Source organism: Schistocerca americana, chromosome 4 (assembly GCF_021461395.2).
Source record: "Schistocerca americana isolate TAMUIC-IGC-003095 chromosome 4, iqSchAmer2.1, whole genome shotgun sequence".
NCBI classification, from domain to species: domain Eukaryota; kingdom Metazoa; phylum Arthropoda; class Insecta; order Orthoptera; family Acrididae; genus Schistocerca; species Schistocerca americana.
Window position 1 is genome coordinate 495648347 of NC_060122.1, and position 24301 is coordinate 495672647.

The 24301-nt window shown below is 43.6% G+C and overlaps 1 pseudogene; it reads right to left on the reverse strand.

The window, feature by feature from the left end:
• Positions 1–21632: 21632 nt before the first annotated feature.
• Positions 21633–21750, reverse strand: LOC124614546 (annotated as a pseudogene).
• Positions 21751–24301: the final 2551 nt, after the last annotated feature.

The window sequence follows — 24301 nt, forward strand, 5'->3', positions numbered from 1 at the left end:
TGACGTTGGAGGATACGTTATTAAAGATGCATGGATTTCGGAAGGTAGGAGTTGTGGCATTGGCGGAATTAAAGCTATGAGGAAGGGTTGTTGAGACGTGCTCGTGTAGATCAGGTGGCAGAGCACTTGCCCCACAAAAAGCATAGGTCCTACTTCGAGTTCTGGTCTAGCACGCAGATTTAATCTGACAGGAAGTTTTATACGCGAAATACTTTACGCCATTGGCATACCAGAAGAAACAGTATGCAGAATCAACTATGAGATAGTTTTTGCAACCTGAGTGCCCCATATGTTAAATACTGATCAAATGCTAATGAGAAAACAAGTCTTTCATTTTTTGGTCGTTTTAATATTTCAACTGGTTTTTACAATGATATTTTACTTTGGATGAGAAGTATGTCCACCACTTCATGCCACAAAAGAAAACGCGATCAAAACAATGTGAACGTTAAGATAGTAATCCTACTCAAAAAACAGAAAGAGTGTGGCCAGTGTTTTATGGGATTTTAAGGGGTAAAAAAATATTCAGTGAATACCACGCAAGTCTTTTGGAACGATGTTATAGCCTGAACTGTGAACGTGACCGGTTACCGCACTACCAACGAGACGACTGGTGTTCTCCACTAGGACTTTACTACTAGTGTTGATTATACGCACTGGATGGCACTATCATCTTATCGTGCTCCTCACCCATGTGACAGTGGCATCTCGTGGCACAACCTTAGTAAGGCGAAATGTTATTAATAATGAAATCTAAATGCCATCAGTTTTAACTTTTGCTAGGGCACAGAGAGACTGATGAAACCATAGTCTCTTGGCAACTCCCGTGGTCACTGCCGCTGTCAGTAGCCAATGGAGATGGCCCTTCTGAACGTGGCCTGTTGAGTCATAGAAAGTGACATACCAGGCAACCACCGCAGTCACCACTATCGTCGACTGTCAGTGGAGGTAGACATCCCGAGCGTGACGTGTTGAGTAGTGGAAGGCGGTGTACCTTGGCAGCCCCCATTGTCACTGCTGCTGTCGGTAGTCACTGGAGGTAGACTATTCAAGTGTAACGAGTGGTATAATGTGGCGTACCTTGGCAGCCCTGTGCTGTCAGTAGTCAGTGGAAGTACACAACTCAAGTGTAACGTGTCGAGTGATAGAATGCTGCATACCTTGGCAGCCCCTGCAGCCACTTGTACTATCGGTAGTCAGCAGAGAAGGACCTCCCAAGTGTGTTGCGTTTTGTCATGGCATACCATGGCAACCCTAGCAGTCATTGCTGCTGTCAGTAGCCGGTGGATGTGGATCACCAGAGTTCAGATGGTTCAAATGGCTCTGAGCACTATGGGACTTAACTACTGTGGTCATCAGTCCCCTAGAACTTAGAACTAATTAAACCTAACTAACCTAAGGACATCACACACATCCATGCCCGAGGTAGGATTCGAACCTGCGACCGTAGCAGTCGCGCGGTTCCGGACTGCGCGCTTAGAACCGCTAGACCACCGCGGCCGGCGGATCACCAGAGTGTGGCATGTTTAATGATGTAATGTGGCGCACCTTGGCAGTTCCCACAGTCATCATTTGTTAGTAGCCAGCACAGATAGACCTCCCGAATGCAGTGTGTTGAGTGATGGAAGGTGACATACCTTGGCAACCTCCGTAGTCACCACATACGAGGGCTATTCGGAAAGTAAGGAACGATCGGTCGTGAAATGGAAACCACAGTGAAAATCAAAACTCTTCTATTTGTAATAGCTAGCTACAACTTCCAGCTACTTATCTCCATAGTCGCCGATCCGACTTAGACGTTTGTCGTAGCATTGTACCAACTTTCCAATTCCCTCGCTATAGAAGGCAGCCACCAATGCTTTCCGCCAATTCTCTGAGCTGGCCTACAGCTCGTTGTCTGCGCCAAAATGTTGATTTCATAGCCAGCGGTTCATGTGAGCAGAGATGAAACTCAGAGGGAGACAATTACGAGCTGTATTGTGGGTAATCAAACATTTCCAACTGAAAACGATGCAGGAGCATCTTCATTGCCCCTGCAGAATGCGGCTGAGAATTCTCTTGAAGAGGAAACCGCACGACAGTTATGTAATGTTGGCTGCATAGCTTCAGGTGAAATTTCTCACCAGGCCCTCGTACTTGACGGGAGACACTATTGTTCTAGGTATCTTTATGTGCTCCCTGTGTGCTCAGAACTAAAAAGAACGACCTAACGTGATCGACGGGCTTACTAGAGACACTGCCCAACACAAATGCGCCAAACGTCATCGGATTTTCACTGTGCTTTCCATTTCGGGACCGATCGTTCCTTACTTTCGAATAACCCTCATATTACCGGCAGTCAGTGGACATGGCCCTACCAAGCATAGCATGTTCAGTCATAGAAGGTGGCGTTCTCTACAAGAATAATGTGTTATGTGATGGAAGGTGGCATACCTTGGCATCCTCCATAATCACAACTGCAGTCAGTAGTCAGTGGAGGCAGACCTAATGAGGAGTGGTGTGTTGTGTGAGGACAGGTGGCATACCTTGGCAATCTCTGCGATCACCACACATTACGACACGGCCCTACCGAGAGCAGCATGTTAAGTCATAGAAGGCGGCGTACCGTCCGAGCGTGGTGTGTTGTGTGATGGAAGGCAGCGTACATTGGCAACCCCCACAGTCACCACTACTGCCGATAGCGGGATGCGGGATACGGCGATTAGGATATTGTTGTTGATAAACCCGTTGTACAACTCGTCCGTTGTGGTGTGCTACGTAGTACTCACCAACCATATCAGAGTACTCACTCCAGGTGTATCGATCCATTAGTAAACAGAGACAATGAACTACTACACTGGTGGACATCAGTTGCCTACAACTGAAGAGCATAATACGCCCTCTTAACAACCGTAATACGTCCTCTAACAACTGAAGAGCGTAATATGACCTCCACTGGTTTAAATAATCCTCATAGGAATAAATGATATTAGGGAAAAATATTTGTTTTGATGTTCCCTACAACCTCCCAGAGTTTGTCGGTTTAAATACTTTTCACCCTGTATAATGCAGCGTACCTAAGCAACCCGCACAGTCACCACAGTGGAAATAGACCTCCTGAGTGTGGTGTGCTGAGTGATGGTAGGTGTCGTACCTTGGCAACCAGCGCGGTCACCACTGCTGTCGGTAGTCAGTGGTGGTGGACCTCTTGAAGCGGCGCTGTGGCGGCACGAGCGGCCTCTGCGGCGGTTGCTGCGGCTGCGCCGCCTGCTGGTGGCAGCGGCAGGGGCCCGGCGTGCCCGTCGCGCAACACACGTCGCACACGGCCTGCGCCTGCCCCGCCTGTGGCGCCGCCGCCGGCTCTGGGGCCGGCTCTGGTGCCGCCTGAGCAACGCCGCCACCCTCCTGGCACACCAGCTGCGTCAAGTAGCGCCTAATTCCTGCCCCCCCCCCCCACCCTCTACGGCTCTAATCACACCGGGGTAGACAGAAAATAGTATAACACCTCCTGTGAGGGTGGCCTCTCGAACTGCTCCAGAGTGTGGGAAATGAAGATACAAAAGTTTATCTTGTGTGATGAACTTGTCTTTCACAAATGCGAACTAACAGCATGGTCCGGTGACGCATAGGGCCGAGCATGGAGGAGAGAATGACGTGTCGTGTGCAGTCTTTATAATGTCTGTACACAGGATGGTCCATTGATAGCGACCGGGCCAAATATCTCACGAAATAAGCATCAGACGATAAACCTAAGAACGAAACTCGTCGAGCTTTAAGGGGGAAACTAGATGGCGCTATGGTTGGCCCGCTAGAGGGCGCTGCCATTGGTTAAACGGATATCAACTGCGCTTTTTTTTTAATAGGAACCCCCATTTTTATTACATATTCGTGTAGTACGTAAAGAAATATGAATGTTTTAGTTGGACCACCTTTTTCGCTTTGTGGTAGATGGCACTGTAATAGTCACAAACATATAAGTACGTGGTATCACGTAACATTCCGCCAGTTCCGACGTTATTTGCTTCGTGATACGTTACTCGTGTTAAAATGGGCCGTTTACCAATTGCGGTTCAAAAAATGGTTCAAATGGCTCTGAGCACTATGGGACTCAACTGCTGAGGTCATTAGTCCCCTAGAACTTAGAACTAGTTAAACCTAACTAACCTAAGGACATCACAAACATCCATGCCCGAGGCAGGATTCGAACCTGCGACCGTAGCGGTCTTGCGGTTCCAGACTGCAGCGCCTTTAACCGCACGGCCACTTCGGCCGGCACCAATTGCGGTAAAGGTCGATATCGTGTTGATGTACGGCTATTGTGATCAAAATGCCCAACGGGCGTGTGCTATGTATGCTGCTCGGTATCCTGGATGACATCATCCAAGTGTCCGGACCGTTCGCCGGATAGTTGCGTTATTTAAGGAAACAGGAAGGGTTCAGCCACATGTGAAACGTCAACCACGACCTACAACAAATGATGGTGCCCAAGTAGGTCTTTTAGTTGCTGTCGCGGCTAATCCGCACATCAGAAGCGGACAAATTGCGCGAGGATCGGGAATCTCAAAACCGTCGGTGTTGAGAATGCTACATCAACATCGATTGAACCCGTACCATATTTCTATGCACCAGGAATTTCATGGCGACGAATTTGAACGAAGTATATAGTTCTGCCACTGGACACAAGAGAAATTAAGGGACGACGACAGATTTTTTGCACGCGTTCTATTTAGCGACGAAGCGTCATTCACCAACAGCGGTAACGTAAACCGGCATAATGTGCACTATTGGGCAACGGAAAATCCACGATGGCTGCGACAAGTGGGACATCAGCGACCTAGGCGGGTTAATGTATTGTGCGGCATTATTGGAGGATGGATAATTGGCCCCCATTTTATCGATGACAATCTAAATGGTGCAATGTATGCTGATTTCCTACGTAATGTTCTACCGATGTTACTACAATATGTTTCACTGCATGACAGAATGTCGGGCAAATAGCTGCGGTTGAAGCGGTACTGAATAGCATATTTCATGACAGGTGGATTGGTCGTCGAAGCACTATACCATGGCCCGCACGGTCACCGGATCTGACGTCCCCGGATTTCTTTCTGTGGGGAAAGTTGAAGGATATTTGCTATCGTGATCCACCGACAACACCTGACAACATGCGTCAGCGCATTGTCAATGCATGTGCGAACATTACGGAAGACGAACTACTCGCTTTTGAGACGAATGTCTTTACACGTATTGCTAAATGCATTGAGGTTGACGGACATCATTTCGAGCATTTATTGCATTAATGTGGTATTTACAGGTCATCACGCTGTAACAGCATGCGTTCGCAGAAATGATAAGTTCACAAAGGTACATGTATCACATTGGAACAACCGAAATAAAATGTTCAAACGTACCTACGTTCTGTATTTTAATTTACAAAACCTAACTGTTACCAACTGTTCATTTAAAATTGTGAGCCATATGTTTGTGACTATTACAGCGCCATCTATCACAAAGCGAAAAAAGTGGTCCAACTAAAACATTCATATTTCTTTACGTACTACACGAATATGTAATAAAAAATGAGGGTTCCTATTTAAGAAAACGCAGTTGATATCCGTTTGACCTATGACAGCGCCATCTAGCGCCATTTGGTTTCCCACTTCAAGCTAGACAAGCTTCGTTCTTTGTAGTTTTTTTCGTTTGACGCTTATTTCGTGAGATATTTGGCCCGATCAAGATCAATGGACCACCCTGTATACCGCAAGACTTCCCCCAGAACACAATTTAATCAACATTATGTGTTACAGCGTAACAACAGTGGCTCGTAATGACAGCAACAAACGTAACTGCATGCTTGACAAGCATACATGGGCTAGCTCTTTTGTGCAACCCTTGCACTGGTTCCTCCCCCATCACACGTGGCAAGCATGCTTGTACAAGCATTGGTTTGCTAGCCAGAGAATGACGAGCTCAGGCGGCGATGCACTCGCTGGCTTTGGCAGCCTGTCTGCTTGTGTTACGAGAGAAGCGAAAGAGGAGCTGTGATATGTGGAGAAGAAAGTAGTGAAAGAACCGAAAATATTATTCTCACATCAACTATTCGCAGTACACATGTTATGGAAACTGTCTCACAGTATTGTTTCTTTCTCTATGTAATATTGTATTCCTTGGCTTGTCCTTCATTACTGTTCAAGCTTTGTATAGAATGTAAAAAAATTAAGTGAGTGTATGGCATCGCTGGCCGGGAAGCCCCCAGTCGGGAAAGTTCGGCCGCCAATTGCAAATCTAATTTCATTCGACGCCACATTGGGCGACTTGCGCGCCGGTGATGAGGATGAAATGATGATGAGGACAACACAATACCCAGTCCCCGAGCGGAGAAAATCTTCAACCCGGCCGGGAATCAAATCTGGGCCTGCTTGCATGGGAGGCGAGCACGTTACCACCCAGCTAAGCAGGCGGACGTACAGAATGTAATTTAACAGGAACAAATACAAATTAAATGAAATCATATCAGTGACGAATGCTAGCAGAAGTCTATATATATTCTTGGTACACATACTCCACCACTTGAAACCTGGAACAAGATGCATAATCTAAATTCGATCAATCATCAAGCTGCTTGTACAGTCTCGATCATTGCACGGATTTATACCACATTCGTTCAAGCATGCTTGTGCAAGCACACTTGTGCATGCATGCTTGTCAAGCATGCAGTTACGTGTGTAGTCACCTTAGGTGGGCTTCAGATTCAAGTCATGACCTGGATATATGCACAGGTTTTTCGGATGTACAGTCACTGCAGTCTGTATGATTCGGTGCCTTCTACACACTCACTCTGTAGTTTCTGTTGTGTTTCATTCCGTTTATTACAGTATTATCGCAACTTCAAACTGAATGTGCTTCACGCAGCACTGTAAAATAAAACAACACCTCCCTGAAGATACAAATAGACTGCTATATCTCGATCAAAATAACAAAATGTTTGTGACAGATGAGCAAGGGAAAGGGCGATGTTGTCGGTTCGTTTTTGTCGTCACACATAAACATGACAGCAGCAGTAAAAACTGGGCGTTTCCGATCTGGATACATCGACATGCTGCTCGTTAAGGTTCAACATTGGATATTTTTATCAGGGTGACAATAGTCTTATCACATTCTGTCGCAGAGACACAATGCAAAAAAACAAAATAGAAAACGCGATTGTTACGTCAATGGCCGCAAGCATCGTCTGTAAATGACGACGGCAACTGGCACCTGAAGTAGCAGAGCTTCATGACAACAGTGAACAGAACAGAAGGCGTTAGCACACTCTTCTCTGACTGGTTGTTAGTATTTGTCTATGTAAATGATGTGACTCCTGAAGTTTTCCCGGCGTATCGAATATTCAACAAGATTTCGGTTCAAAAATGGTTCAAATGGCTCTGAGCACTATGGGACTCAACTTCTGCGGTCATTAGTCCCCTAGAACTTAGAACTAGTTAAACCTAACTAACCTAAGGACATCACACACATCCATGCCCGAGGCAGGATTCGAACCTGCGACCGTAGCGGCCTCGCGGTTCCAGACTGCAGCGCCTAGAAGCGCACGGCCACTTCGGCCGGCCAAGATTTCGGAATTGCAGCCGGATCTCATCGACTTCTTTCCACGATATTTCGGCTGGCAACCTTACAGCCATCTTCAGGCGAGTGTTTGACACTGGAGATTGCTAGTGCAAGTCGCTCTATTTATACGTAAAAGTGCCGCAAGACGCGCATGCGCAAGTTACCGTTGCATGCGCGCCACCTGTCGATTCCAAGGCCCTCTACAATATTAGTGCATCTATGGAGCGCGAACGAATGCGTGAAACAAGTAAAACATGCACGCAGACGTGTCCAAAACAATAAAATGCAAAATTTCAATATAAAAATTAAAATTACTTGTAGCTCGACATGTCAGAAGCCATAAAAAGTTTTCTTTTGGTTGATATTAAAGAAATCAACGGGTCCCAGGCCTTATTCAATTGAAAGCCGCCATCACGATTAATGAGATTTTCCGCCAAACGTATTTCCACGGATTCCTTAACAACTGAATCCCAGAAGGATCTCAATGGGGCCAAGATTTTCGTGGCAGAATAATCCATAGTATGTCCTGTGGAAATACAATGTTCGGCTATGGCCGACTTCCTGGGCTGTAAAAGGCGAGTGTGGCGCTCATGTTCAATGCAGCGGTCGTGTACTGTGCGTGTGGTCTGACCAATGTAGGCTTTCCCACACTCGCAAGGTGTTTTATAAATTCCAGCCTTCCGTAATCCCAGATCATCCTTGGCTCAGCCCAGAAGCGCACGAGTCTTTGTAGGTGGCCGGAAGATTGCTTTCACACGATGTTTCTTTAAAATTCTGCCTACTTTCGATGAAATGTTCCCGACATATGGGAGAAATGCTCTGGACTTAAACACCTCCTTATCCACTTGATCTTGTGGGTGGTCACGTTTTTTCATCCTTAAAGCAGTACTGACCTGATGTGCAGAATATCCATTATGTTGAAATACAGATTTCAAGTGCTCTAATTCGTCTGCAAGGCTGTCTTTATCAGACACGACATGTGCCCTATGCACCAACGTTCGAAGGACTCCCATAGTTTGTGACGGGTGATGACAGCTTGACGCCTGCAGGTACAGGTCCGTATGCGTGGGTTTTCGATAGACAGAATGCCCCAATGATCCATCCATCCTGCGATTAACCATGACGTCCAGAAATGGTAGGCAACCATCCTTTTCAACTTCCATCGTAAACTGAATGATTGTGTGGATGGAATTCAGATGTAAAAACCGTGAAAGCTCTTCTTCACCGTGAGGCCACACTACAAAAGTATCGTCCACGTAGCGCCAGAAAACTGTTGATTTAAACATCGCAGAATCGAGAGCCCTCTCCTCAAAGTCTTCCATATAAAAGTTTCCTACCAGAGGGAACAGAGGACTACCCATGGCAACACCGTCAAGCTGCTCAAAATATTCATTATTAAATAGAAAGTAAGTAGAGGAAAGGGCATGGTGAAACAGCGCCGTTATATCGGCCGTAAACTTATTGCCGATAAGTGACAATAAATCCAAAAGAGGGACCCTCGTGAAGAGTGAAACGACATCGAAACTTACTAACAAGTCCGAATCCTTCAGCTGTAGTGTTCTCAGTCTGTTGATAAAGTCCGCAGAGTTGCGAACATGTTGCGTACATTTGCCCTTTCCTCTACTTACTTTCTATTTAATAATGAATATTTTGAGCAGCCTCACGGTGTTGCCATGCGACAGATTAAATGGGTGTCAGCACTACCCAAAATAAGGTGGCTCAGTACAGAAACGCATTCCTGTCCTGAGCGCTGGCGAGCTCATCCATGTTTTTCGAGTGGCCGCCACAGTTGTCGCTGCCCGCCGATCCGTCCACTTCGAGTGCTCTAGCTGCTCTTTACTACACAACATGGCACCACAGTCTCAGTGCATCATAGGTGCGGGAAAAGTTTTCATAATCAGGCACACCTGGTTACATACAATGCCACTGACTCTATGTTTGAAGAGGAAAATAAGGAAGCAAAAATCTCATTAACTCTCGAGGTGTGCTTCTTTGTATAAAGTCTTGCACCGTTCCATTGTAGTTTTACAACTGCGATCCCATACCTATTTCCTCATTACTGCTTCAGATAGCACAATAATACACTCCTGGAAATTGAAATAAGAACACCGTGAATGCATTGTCCCAGGAAGGGGAAACTTTATTGACACATTCCTGGGGTCAGATACATCACATGATCACACTGACAGAACCACAGGCACATAGACACAGGCAACAGAGCATGCACAATGTCGGCACTAGTACAGTGTATATCCACCTTTCGCAACAATGCAGGCTGCTATTCTCCCATGGAGACGATCGTAGAGATGCTGGATGTAGTCCTGTGGAACGGCTTGCCATGCCATTTCCACCTGGCACCTCAGTTGGACCGGCGTTCGTGCTGGACGTGCAGACCGCGTGAGACGACGCTTCATCCAGTCCCAAACATGCTCAATGGGGGACAGATCCGGAGATCTTGCTGGCCAGGGTAGTTGACTTACACCTTCTAGAGCACGTTGGGTGGCACGGGATACATGCGGACGTGCATTGTCCTGTTGGAACAGCAAGTTCCCTTGCCGGTCTAGGAATGGTAGAACGATGGGTTCGATGACGGTTTGGATGTACCGTGCACTATTCAGTGTCCCCTCGACGATCACCAGTGGTGTACGGCCAGTGTAGGAGATCGCTCCCCACACCATGATGCCGGGTGTTGGCCCTGTGTGCCTCGGTCGTATGCAGTCCTGATTGTGGCGCTCACCTGCACGGCGCCAAACACGCATATGACCATCATTGGCACCAAGGCAGAAGTGACTCTCATCGCTGAAGACGACACGTCTCCATTCGTCCCTCCATTCACGCCTGTCGCGACACCACACCATGATGCCGGGTGTTGGCCCTGTGTGCCTCGGTCGTATGCAGTCCTGATTGTGGCGCTCACCTGCACGGCGCCAAACACGCATATGACCATCATTGGCACCAAGGCAGAAGTGACTCTCATCGCTGAAGACGAAACGTCTCCATTCGTCCCTCCATTCACGCCTGTCGCGACACCACTGGAGGCGGGCTGCACGATGTTGGGGCGTGAGCGGAAGACGGCGTAACGGTGTGCGGGGCCGTAGCCCAGCTTCATGGAGACGGTTGCGAATGGTCCTCGCCGATACCCCAGGAGCAACAGTGTCCCTAATTTGCTGGGAAGTGGCGGTGCGGTCCCCTACGGCACTGCGTAGGATCCTACGGTCTTGGCGTGCATCCGTGCGTCGCTGCGGTCCGGTCCCAGGTCGACGGGCACGTGCACCTTCCGCCGACCACTGGCGACAACATCCATGTACTGTGGAGACCTCACGCCCCACGTGTTGAGCAATTCGGCGGTACGTCCACCGGCCTCCCGCATGCCCACTATACGCCCTCGCTCAAAGTCCGTCAACTGCACATACGGTTCACGTCCACGCTGTCACGGCATGCTACCAGTGTTAAAGACTTCGATGGAGCTCCGTATGCCACGCCAAACTGGCTGACACTGACGGCGGCGGTGCACAAATGCTGCGCAGCTAGCGCCATTCGACGGCCAACACCGCGGTTCCTGGTGTGTCCGCTGTGCCGTGCGTGTGATCATTGCTTGTACAGCCCTCTCGCAGTGTCCAGAGCAAGTATGGTGGGTCTGACACACCGGTGTCATTGTGTTCTTTTTTCCATTTCCAGGAGTGTAAGTTGTACTGTCATACGTCCAAATGAGCAGCAGTAACAAAAAATAAACAACAAAATATGTAAGAAAAAAGTATGGTATGTACAAGAAAATGATGCGGATTCCAAGCTGGCAGCACAATCCCATAATGAGACAGTTATCTACGAGGTAATTAGTAATCAAATCTCTGTGAGGCAGGGATCTGAGGCATCTGCACTGTGTAAGAATTGTGTTTGATATGGTTGGAGGAACTACTAACCATTCCAATTGCACAATAAAAAAATAAAAGAGGAGAAGTAAAACTAAATTACACGTGTTTCCCAAGGCTTCTTTACTTGAGGAAAGACCAGAAGGAAGGATAAGAAAATTTTATGTTAGGTACTTTGACGAACAGGTTGTCCAGAGTCTGACAATTTTCACGTCAATTTTTAAGCAACGTTGTATGCTACGTTACACTTTTACACCTTTTGTTTTATAAGACTTCCGAGTACATGGTCATATTTGTGTTGCTTTGCCAGATCCTTTGTTCATGCGACTGTTTCATTTTCAGTTCCCTAGTGAGAAACCTTGACTCTGAAGGTCTATAGTCATAAAGTTATTGCTGGCCCTAGCGTAAATTATTAATGCGATCGTGTGCAGATTCGCTAGCAGCACCTTACAAGATGTATGAGATATGCGTTTGTGAACAGCTTTCAGATGTCTGAATGCACCTCATATACTGTGTGGTGGCTGTTCACAAGGAAAACCCCATCAGTATTGTTTAAGTATGGGCCAAGTAATTTTGTGCACACTCTACACCTCACTGCTCGGAATCTGCAAGTGAACTGATCAATGTCGGCTGCCGCGTAGAACACAGCACGTGAGCGCCCTAACTTTCGACCCTTGCGGGCTTATTCGTTACTTTTCTTTGAATGCTGTTAAGCGTAACGTATGTAGATGTTGCAATCTGAGAGATACGGCACTTAAATCTATCGCGGTACCGCTACTCTAGACTCCGTGAAACTTGGTGTCAGGGCCGTGAGCACACTTTCAGTTGTGCACGTTTTAAGGAGATTTTAAACAAGCGCAACTCGCGTGACATAACTGCATTATGGGCCAAATATATACCGATTTTATAAACAACTTGCGCAGTTCATGATGTGCAAAGCTACTCCTTGCCACTCCACTAGAAGTTTACGTCACTGCCACCAGGCGGTAGCATAAAGCAGACTCCTTGCTCGACATAAGTCCTGCTACATGATAGCCCACTCCTTATATATGCTAATTCATTCACTATATACAGAGTGTCCCACTCAAACCTCCCTGATTTCAAAGACCCAGGAAAAAGAAACACAGTAGATACGACAGTGAGAAATGCACCACATTGTAGAGCATCTCAAAGAATTTATTTATCATCAATACACTTCTACATGTGAACCATTGGTAGCACGAAGAATATCGAGTCTATATTCACTTTCTTGGCAAGTTCTTTGTAACATTTCCTTTGTTATTGTTGCAATCGCATTAGTGATACGATGTCGAAATGTAGGAATATCGTCCTTTTTGGTCGCATACACGCGGTCCTCACGAATCCCCTCACATGAAGAAATCGAGAGGCGTAATATCGGGTAAACGTCGTGGCCAGGCAATGGGTCCTTCGCGACCGATCCAACGACTGGGAAATTTCCTATCCAGGAACTTGCGAACAGCCGTTCACCAATGCGGCGGAGCTCCATCTTGTTGAAAAATGATGTTGGGTTGCAAGTCTTGTATCTGAGGGTATACAAACTGTTCCAACATGTCCAGATACACTGACCTACTTACTGTTTGTTCCGCAAAGAAGAACGGTCCAACAATCCCGTCGTGCATTAGCCCACGCCAGACATTTAGTTTAGTTAGATCATGAACATGTTACGTGGCAACGTGCGGATTTTGCGAACCCCAGATCCGGAACATTATGCCTATTAACCCTACCTGATAGATGAAAGTTTGCCTCACCTGAGAATAAAAATCTTTCCAGGAAGCTGGCATCCATATCAGTATGCTGCAGCATATCCACAGCAAATTATTGTAGACTGGGTTTGTCGTTTGGCGCCAGATGTTGCAGAATTTGCACTTTGTAAGCACACATACGAAGACACTATTGTACTACACAATGCAATGTTGATCGAGGTACAGCAAGTTGCCCAGATGCTTGACGAATTGACTTACATGGGCTGCTGGAAAAAGCTTGTCTGACGTCCTCCACTGTCTCTTCTGAAACTCCGTAACGTCCACCGCCAGAATGTTTCAGAACACTTCCTATGGCCAGAAACTTCCTATATCATTCTTTAATTGTTTTCACATCAGGTGGATCACATTCATACACACGACGATAATTGTTTTGCACAGTAATCGGCGATTTTGTTTCTGAAACCACACTACTGCTTGTGCGCACTATTGTGGGTCACCATTACCACTTCATGCGACCATGTTGCATTCTGGCGACGATACTTGGCACATCTGGCGCGGCAATATAAATTCTTTGAGATGCTCTACAATGTGGTGCATTTTTCAGTGTCGTATCTACTGTGGTTTTTCTCTCCTGGGTCCTTGAAATCAGGGAGGTTTGTGTGGGCACCCTGTACTGTAGTAAAATTAGATCGGACATCAGTGTATAGTAAAGTTGTACTGATAGTAAACCTATTTTGCGGGTTTCTGAAAGAGTTATAGTATATTAACCGATGAAGTTTATCATCCATTTGAGGCGCTGAAAAGGGAAACTCCCTTCACACCCTTCTCAGGTTTAGTGATATGATGGCCCAGTGGATAGTCTGTAAAAAGTGGACACAGATCAAGCATGAAAACAGGAAGAAGGTATGCTGAACTGTCAAGAAAAGCAAAATAGAAAAAGTTAACGGCCCAAACTTAGCAAGTACAACATCGCGCGTTTTAGCTAGCCATAGTGTCGTCGTTCAGTGGTCACGGTGTTGGACTGCGAAGCAGATGAGCAGTGTTCAAAACTTCCTACTGCCAAATTTTTATTTTTTTCACAAAATTATCAACTGCCTGTCTGGTCATTGAAATTGTTCTCTTTCTGTAGTCTTGGCAATTGTCATCCTATACATTGGTTACAGAACATGAATCATGTGGTAAGAATACGTTACTTTGTAAGTAAATGTGATGAACAGCCGAAGCAGGCGAGGTACCGCACAGACATCTCACAGAAATGAAAACAATAAATAAAAAGAGTGTGAACAATGTTACAACAAAGGAATTCAAGAGCCAAAACTTCCAAAACGGAACGCTGCTTCAAAAACTTTAAAAACATATGTTTTGATACATCACAGAGAAAACAGTGTGATTGTGAAACTGTTGTGTTCATTTGTTGCAGGTTATGTGACAGACTATTATATTTGCATCATTTCTTTGGGAGTGATCACATTCACATTCATACGAACACCTAAATCGGGCAAGGAGTTATACCTCACTCACTCATCGGGAGTACAAGTCAGCTGCGTCGGTAAGAGATTCCTATAGTATGACACACATACTGTCAGTAATGCCGGCATGACACACCAGACGTGTTTTCCGGTGGAGGATTCGGTCGACTTGTCGCCTTGTCATCAAACGTTTGCGATTCCCATTCGAAAGCGACTTCCTTTCGGCTGCTAATAAAGTAGTTGTGCAGCAACAACTTTCATTATAGGTCTCTTCCGTACACCTCGCTGTTGGAAACGGACGTTACACCACTACACAGACGTAAGTTTGAATACAACGAATAGACACGTAATGACAAGACGGACAAATTATAACTTTGGGGGGAAAAAACTTCAGGCATGATGGAGCTTTCAGCATGGCCCCATCGGCTTTATAGTACAACTCCGTCACTTCTTTTCCTTTCGTCATTGTTCGTTGTATTTGGTCGTAGCGGACGTCACATGACATCCGTTGAAGTTCGTTGTTGATCCTTTGCATTTAACCACGACCCCATTGCTATTCGGCTATGCCCGATGTTGCGCTACTTGAGCTTGGACCGTTCACTGTTTCTGTTTTCCTTTTTTCACAGTTCAGTACACCTTCTTCCTGTTTTCATGCTTAATATGTGTTAGTTTTTGACTGGCTGTACACTGCGCCCACTTACCATTAAATCTGCGGGGGATTGCTATGAGAAGTTTCCCTTGTAAGAGTCATGAGGAACTAAACCACATCAATGTCCATTGTGAAATTGCAGCATTTACTTGTGCTGCAGAAATCTGGAGCCCGGTTTTTTTGTTCTGTAGGCCCACATTGTATATATGAAAATTCACGAAAAGCTGTATCACTGGTTTCTTTGATATCCACTTAAATGTGGGATCGACGGTGGTGTGCTTTAGGCCTTTATGAACCTCAGTGCCTCATTTGTGTTCTAGTCAAGAGACCATGCCGGTAGACATTACTACTTAAGTTTAATAATTCCTACAAACGACACTTTGTATTTGGAGTTGGTTGTTTACTTTATGGGAATCGGCTTTCGCGTGCAGTGTATACATGAACTATGTTGAATCTATTTTAAATGCTAGCAGAAAAATAAAGCTGTGACGAGAGGTCGTGAGTTGTGCTAGGGTATCTCAGTCGGTGAGCACTTACACGCGAAAGGCAAAGGTCCCGAGTTCGAGTCTCGGTCCGGCACACTGCTATAATCTGCCAGAAAGTTTCATATCAGAGTGCAGAGTGAAAATTTCATTCCGGAAACAGAAAAGTAAATTACGAGGAGAAGTTAGCCGCAGAATAACTACGGCCTCCAAGAACAGATCCATTTATTGAGAAAGTGATTAAATCAAGTAAGCGTGACTACAAACGAACATTTAACAGGGAAGTGTACAGCTAGCACAAATTGTCGTGTGGGTGCAACGTCAGAATATCATATTTTCAGCCTGAATGTAAATTCGTGAACTAATACAGCTGTTAGGGATCTTGTTAATTTTTCCGAAAAAATGGAAAAGCACGAAAACTACCAGTTACACAAAAATGTGAAATGGGGAGCTGCGAAAGCTTACACATTATTTCGTTACTGCACTAAACTGTACTTAATTGTGTGCAAAGGAATGAAATTCCACAAAAACAATTCTTTCTTTTGTCAGGTAAGTTATGCATATTATTATTATTGTTGTTATTATTATTATTACTGTTGTTATTGGCAGTGGTTGTAGTTGTATAAACTTGTTGATAACCATAAATGTTATGCAGCAGATGCCACTAATTTCACACTCTCAAATTTTTCTGAATCTAAAAATTTGTGAACACTCAGAATGCATATTCGCGAGCCGCCTCTGGAACTGATGCTTTGTTGTGGGGCGTTGTCAAAGGCGAAGAGTGCACAATCTCTTGATGGAGGAACTAACAGCCAAAGCGTAAAGTGTCAACTAAAAATACTTTTAATCAGACTATACTACATAACCCACTTATATGTAATTTTTTTTTTTTCGAAAAGCCTCCACAATTGATTACTGATGTTAGTCTTCTACGGTGCAAGTATAAGGTGCAGTCAAATAAAAACGAGACAGATGGAAAGAAAGTATGTGAACTGTTCATTACTTCAAAGGTAATTGGCATAACTGTTAATACATTTATTCCACTGTGAGATAAGGCGGTCAACGCCGTCGTGGAAAAATGTTTTCAGTTGCATACGGAACCATGACTGTGCCCATGCGTGCACCTCTTCGTCCGAAGCAAAACCGACCGCCACAAATATCTTTCCTTAGAGATCCAAAAATATGGAAATCGCATGGGGAGATATTGGGACTGTATGGAGAATCCGTAGCGGCTCCCCAGCGAAACTTCTGTAGCCTTGTTGACGGACGCCAACGTTCTGTAACAGGATAACACCCTCTCACATGTTGTCAAGGCTGCTTTGACTGCGCTGCAAAAGTTTCGCTGGGAAGCCCTTACACGTCCTCAATACAGTCCCAATCCCTCCCCATACGATTTCCACATTTTTGGGATCCTGAAGAAAGACATTCCTGGCCGTCGATTGGCTTTGGACGAAGATGTGCACACCTGGGTATCTTGGTTCCGTAGGCAATCACGAATATTTATCCATGAAGACGCTGACCGCCTTGTCTCACAGTGAGATATATGTATTAACAGTTACGCTAATTACTTTTGAAATAATGAACAGTTTGTTTCCTTTCTTCAGATTTGTTTCGTTTTCATTTGACGGTTCGTTACAGAATAGTTACAAAGAGCATAAGTGTTAGGTTGGTATCATATACTGAACAAAGAGCATTGTAAATAGAGCAATAATGAAGATAAGTTGTCATTTTTTCCAATTCTGCTGTATTTGTTTTTAATTTCTGCACAACTAGTTCGTGGCTTTTAGGCCATCTTCAAGCGATTTTCAGTATGAACACACTAAATTCTCTACGCAAATAGAGACGTAATGACGTGCATGTAACTTACTAGAAATTTATTTGAAAATTAGTCCGTTGCATTAAAAAATGTGTCATATGCAAAACATATGCCGTATATATTTAAATGGCAGCGTCTTCAAATTTACGTGTTCTATTGGATTTGGTTCACATATATGTTGTTTGTTTGACAGTGATATTTTAATATGGTGCGAAATTTACAAATATGTTGCACTGACCAAAGAATAGATCTAAGCGTGGACCATTAGTTTCAAATAATTGACTGTATATTTAAGTGTGTATTTGAGGTAAGGTAATAAATAGTGAGATATAAAAATAATATGGAAAATACAAAATAAAATAAAAGGTATTGTGAGATAAGACTAATTTTAGGTTTTTGATTGGTCATTAGCAGAATATAATTGACGAGAAACTTTCTGTTCTGTAGATCTGTTTGTTAATTATGAAGTGTATATTGTTGACTTTTTAAATGACTGAAAATTTCTTCCCTTTCTTAGCTCAATACAAAATTTGGAGCTCTTCGTTATAGTTTTTTGACGTGTGTTAGTTGTTTGTCAGATGTAATGCGAAGGCACTTGTGTTGTTATCGTTAGATTTTATAAGCTTTTAAAAATTTTATACCCGTTTGCCAGATGCACACCTAGTCACAATCGTATATTTTGTATATCCATGACTTATTAACTGGAGCCTTTTTATTTTATGTGTGCCATATAATATATTACTAATATTGTCTTCAGCATGGAATCCAGTTTAATATCCGTATTTTAGTAGAAACGTTGCCGTAATGTGGCAAAACTACAAATTTGGTCTTCAGTTTGGCTTTTTCCTTTCTAGGGTAATCTGTCCTCATCTCATCTCCAGCTACTTTTCTCTTGAGGTACACCTTATGTTTCTGGTAGCATATAGGAAACTTCAAGAATTGGCCATTTTGATGTTTGTGACGGCCATACGACATATGCGAAGCAGTTAAAAACTGAATCCCTACCACAACGGGACCACGAAATGGTTCCATTCAAAAGTAATCACCACACTCGTTGCGCATTCATCGCACTGGGAGATGACACGATGAATTCCCGTTTAGTATCATGCGGTCGGCCGCTGATGTTTCGACAATCTCATCCACTCTTGCACTTCCTCGTCCAACTGAAACCCGCGTCCACGCATGTCTTTCTTCAGATCGCCGAAGTTGTGAAAATCACGTGATGGAAGTTCCGGGCTGCACGGAGGATGTTGCAATGATTCCCAACCAAGTCGCTGAAGCGTACGTAGCCTTAGATCTACTGACAGTGTGGGGGTGGGCGTTATCGTCCAACACGGTAATTGACTCCGACAGCATTCTGACAGCCCGAGTATTGATCCATACTATCTCCTCCCAAAACATGGAAAGACAAGATATTGCAGTAGAAGAGGTTCACTGTCAGAGGTATCAGAAAGATTTCCGCTTATAATTTTCGACTCGCTCGCTTCCTGATCTGGACTCCTTACCGCAAACTGATATATTTACCTTTCTCCATCATACCTGAAAGCTTATAACATCATCACGGAATCACCGTGTATAAGCTGACCCAGACTCTACCGCGATAACAGCTGAGCTGATTGCCGTACTGGAACACTTGATCTTTGTGCAACTGAGCACTGAAGAAACAACAGCCACAACATCCGATAGCATGTCTCCCTTGCAATTAATTTAAACGACCACAGCAGTTGCACAAATCATACAGTTAATGCAGTCATTGACATCATGTTCGACATGAAAAGAAAACATCGAAAAACAGTAATGTCTTCATCCAAAAATCACACGGGAACCCCTGGAAATGAAAAGGTAGACAGCCTCGCTAAGCAAGAATCTACAAACGTGACTCTTAAACACGAGAATATCCCAGTAACGGATATGATTCCCATACACAGAAAACAGTTAAGAACGAATTGGTAGGATGAATGGTCAAGAACTTCTAAAAAGAAACATTTCCATCATGTGTTAAATCATCTAATAATTCCCAAAGAGCCATGGATTAATAGGACAAAAACATTGAGCTTCACAGTAGCTCCTGCGAGACGAGTTTATTCGTGGGAACTTCCAGAAGCACTTTCGAAGCACCATTCTGTATGTCTGTGGCGAGAAAGATGACACAAGCTACATCTTTTACAATGTGTTTGGAATACGAAGCACATAAAAATATTCGAAAGTAATCTTGGTCACTAGTTTCTACATCGTCTCCTAACGAATAGTCGTAGGCTATTGCGTGAGTCTGTAATAAACGCAAACTTCTCGCTATAGGAAACTGGACTCTTGAACAGATAAAGCGTGTGCTATGCTTTCAACATTGTTAACACCTTTAGATGGAAAATAGAAACATTTGCCTATGTAATTAATTTAATGCACACTGAGATGAAAAGAACATGTGCAGTATAGAAAGGGAATTTTTCAGCGTATACTGCGCAACTAGACAGAATACTCCATGTACCCTTTGCCATATTATTTCTCTTATCCAAACTTTATTTTAAGCCCCATGTGAAAATTTGCTCTTCTGGTTAAATATGTTAAGAAATCAGACATTCCCATTACTCGAAGAAAGGAAGATTAGGATTTAACATCCCATCGACATGGGGGTCACAAAAGACGGAGCACACGTCCGGAATGCTTCATGGATGGAGAAGGATATCGGCTTTGCCCTGTCAAAGTAATTACCCCGACATATGTCTGGAGCGGTTTAGGGAAATCACGGAAAACCTAAATCTTGATGGCCGAACCCGGATTTGGTGATTACTCGAGGATCGGCTACCTGTAAACCTATACTCACACCGAAGATTGAACATCGTAGATCTTTACTAGGAGTGCTCCTGTTGGATGTAAACAAAAAATAAATAAATAAAAGTAATATCGTGACGGCTTTTTTCGTTTTGAGAATTTGGAGGGAATTCATTCAGGCTCTTGAGAATAACCTAGAAGCTACTTCAAAAAGAGAAACAGGATCTCGTTCAATAAGGCGGCACTGACCACTGACAATATGACGATGCTAACCACATACCAGTATAATACTGTTGCCCAATGATAATTAACATAGAAACTAACCAGTGGTCGATAGAGGCCAAGGTTCTACAGGGAGAGAAGTGTAGACAAGTATGTTTATTTTAGCGCTACGCAAAGCTGTTCGAGTTACGATTATGCATCAAAACCGTGAACATACTATGACCACCACTATAAAAGCTATCATGATGCAGTGGAATAAAATGAAATGTTGACGACTAAGGCTTTTGATCATCAGATATGTGCCTTCTTCTTAGTTTCAACTGGTTAAACCTATCCTGAGCATCTCTCTATGTAAATAAAAGAGCTCCTGCTGCTGATTTTGTCTGGCCTTAATGTTCATCGTCATCCTAAACCTTCCAGTACAATAGCAAGTCATCCAATTTCTTGTTTTACATGTAACTATAGTGAGGCACCCCAGTACTTCCTCTCAAAGATTAAACTTAGCGAACTAAACTTGATATACGTACGCAATAATGGATGTTGGAAGTTAAATTTACAAAATAATTTTTGGTGTGAACAGATTAAAAACTGAAAGGAATTACGTCTTTTACGCTCTTCACCTTATTGCTAAATTTCTTATTTTTTGTTTTCAGTTCCTGCCATTTTTCAACTAGGACCATTCTATTTCTGAAGCGTAAGATTGTCGTAATTTCTGAAGTACTTCCTATAACCGTTAGACCTTCCTGGTTACTGTGTTAATTTCACCCATATCAGGGAAAATCGATCCGATACACATGCACTCACAATATAAACGGTATTCCATCTTCCTACTTAAATCTGTAATAAGCACTATGTCTTCAGGCTACAAGTGGCCCATCGGGACCATCCGACCGCCGTGTCATCCTCAGATGAGGATGCGGATAGGAGGGACGTGTGGTCAGCACACCGCCCTCCCAGTCGTTACGATGGTTTTCTGTGACCGGAGCCGCTACTATTTGGTCGAGTAGTTCCACAATTGGCATCACGAGGCTGAGTGTACCCCGAAAAACGACAACAGCGCATGGTGGCCCGGATGGTCACTCAACCAAGTGCCGGCCACACCCGACAGCGCTTAACTTCGGTGATCTGACGGGAACCGGTGTATCCACTGCGGCAAGGCCGTTGCCAAACCTGTAATAGTACTGTACAGTTAATGTGGAAGCAATAAGCCAAGCGTTCACCTAAATGTTAACCGTTAAGTAGAATGGGCATGCTAATGTAACTGTCCTGACACGCAGGAACGAATCCATTTGAATCGATAAAATCAGAAACCCCTCACGTCCACATTTTTTCCAAATGAGATAATGATGGATTATGTATCTTTGAAGGTAGCGACATTGATTGTGACAGAAGTACCTCATGTTCACTCAATGATTTCTATGTTATGAGATGGTAAATTTTCTGTTTTGTTCAGAAACGTCTCATGTCTAACGACATGAGGTGTTTCTATACTTAAGCAGTGGAAATATTATTCTCTTCTGTTTTCTCGTTAGTTTCCTTAGTAGTTTACTTTGTTTTCTAAGGCTGTTGTACCCAACTGCTAAACAGTTGACAGTCAAAAATATATACAAACGTTATATGACTGTAGTAATATTATGCTCAGTTTCATTTCATTATTACATTGTTTAACTACTACTTCTGCACTGTTAAGGCATTTCTAATATGACTGATGTAGAACCATCATGAAAGAGAGGAAAAGGAGTTCGTAACAAAAGTAAATGTGATATTATAAAGGAAGCGATACCGAAAAACAGAAAATACACAAACTACAAGGACATTTGCCAAAGCCCATGGTTTACAATGCAGCACATACTGTGCACTATTTTGTCGTTAATACATTAATAAATCCCTCTAAAACGCCATTTGTTGCTATTCATTTGACGTAGAAACCCTCATGTTCAAACTTTTGAGCAGAAACCCCTCATTTGCAATAGCTATAAACATTAATATATCGGTTTCTAGAATAGGTATGTGCCATCTATTGGGTCTACAATATCATACCGTATAGTAGAAAATGTGTGGTTTTTCTCAACAACTTTCAGTTATTGGTCCTTCTGATAACCACGTTTTTGCTTCTCCTGAAAAGTTTGTGTTCTGGACATAAGGGGTCTCTGATATTACCAGTTCATTTATTCCCCTGATAACACTTTCCACATTATTGTGTTCGAAGATACATCTCACGTCAAGCGGTACTGTGATCAAGAAACTGGATTCCTTTCTGGGAGATACCGTGCTCATATCCCTTTCCATCCCATTTTACATTCTGCGTGTTTTCCACAACCACTATAGGTGAATCAGAGTATGGTTTCTGAACAAGTCTTAAAGAGCTTCCGATTGGGCGACCTCTACTCTGTTGAAGAATTATTTACAGAAATTCTTAAATTTCTGTACAAATTATAAATAGCCATTCACTCCCTGTATTTTACATCTGCTCCCTTCAGAATTTGGAAAGGATTATTCCAGTCAACGTTGTCAAAAGCTTCTTCTAAGTCTACAAATGCTGAAAACGTATGTTTGCCTTTTCTTAACCTATATTCTAAGATAAGTCGTAGGGTCAGTATTGCCTCATGTGTTCCAACATTTCTGCGGAATCCAAACTGATCTTCCCCGAGGTCGGATTTTACCAGTTTTTCCATTCGTTTGCAAAGAATTCGTGTTAGTATTTTGCAACTGTGACTTATTAAACTGATAGTTCGGTAATTTTCACTCCTGTCAACACCTGCTTTCTATGGGATTGGAGTTAATATATTTTTCTTTAAGTCTGCAGGTATTTCGCCTATCTCATACATCTTTCTCATCAGATAGAAGAGTTTTGTCATGGCTGCCTCTCCCAAGGCTATCAGTAGTTCTAATGGAATGTTGTCTACTCCTGGAGCCTTGTTTCGACGTAAGTCTTTCAGTACTCTTTCAGATTCTTCACGCATTATCATGTCCCCCATTTCATCTTCATCTATGTCCTCTTCAATTTCCATAATATTGCCCTCAAGTACATCGTCCATGTATAGACCTTCTATGTACTCCTTCCACCTTTCTGCTTTCCCTTCTTTGCTTAGGACTGATTTTCCATCTGAGCTCTTGATATTCATAAAGGTGGTTCTCTTTCCTCCAAAGGTCTCTTCAGTTTTCCTGTAGGCAGTGTCTATCTTATCCCTAGTGATACATGCTTCTACATCCTTACATTTGTCCTCTAGCCATCCATTCTTAGTCATTTGGCACTTCTTGTCGATCTCATTTTTGAGATGTTTGTATTTCTTTTCGCCTGCTTCATACATTGCATTTTTTATATTTTCTTCTTTCATCAATTAAATTCAATACCTTTTCTGTTACCGAAGGATTTCTACTAGCCCTCCTCTTTTTACCTGCTTGATCCTCTGCTTCCTTCACTATTTCACTTCTCAAAGCTACCCATTCTTCTTCTACTGTATTTCTTTCCCCTATTCTTGTCAACTGTTCGCTAATGCTCTCTCTGATACTCTCTAGAACCTCTGGTTCTTTCAATTTATCCAGGTCCCGTCTCCTTAAATTGCTACCCTTTTGAATTTCTTCAGTTTTAACCCACAACTCATAACCAATAAATTGTGGTCAGAGTCCACATCTGCCCCCGAAATTGTCTTACAATTTAAAACCTGGTTCCTAAATCTCTTTCATACCATTATATAATCTATCTGAAACTTTCCA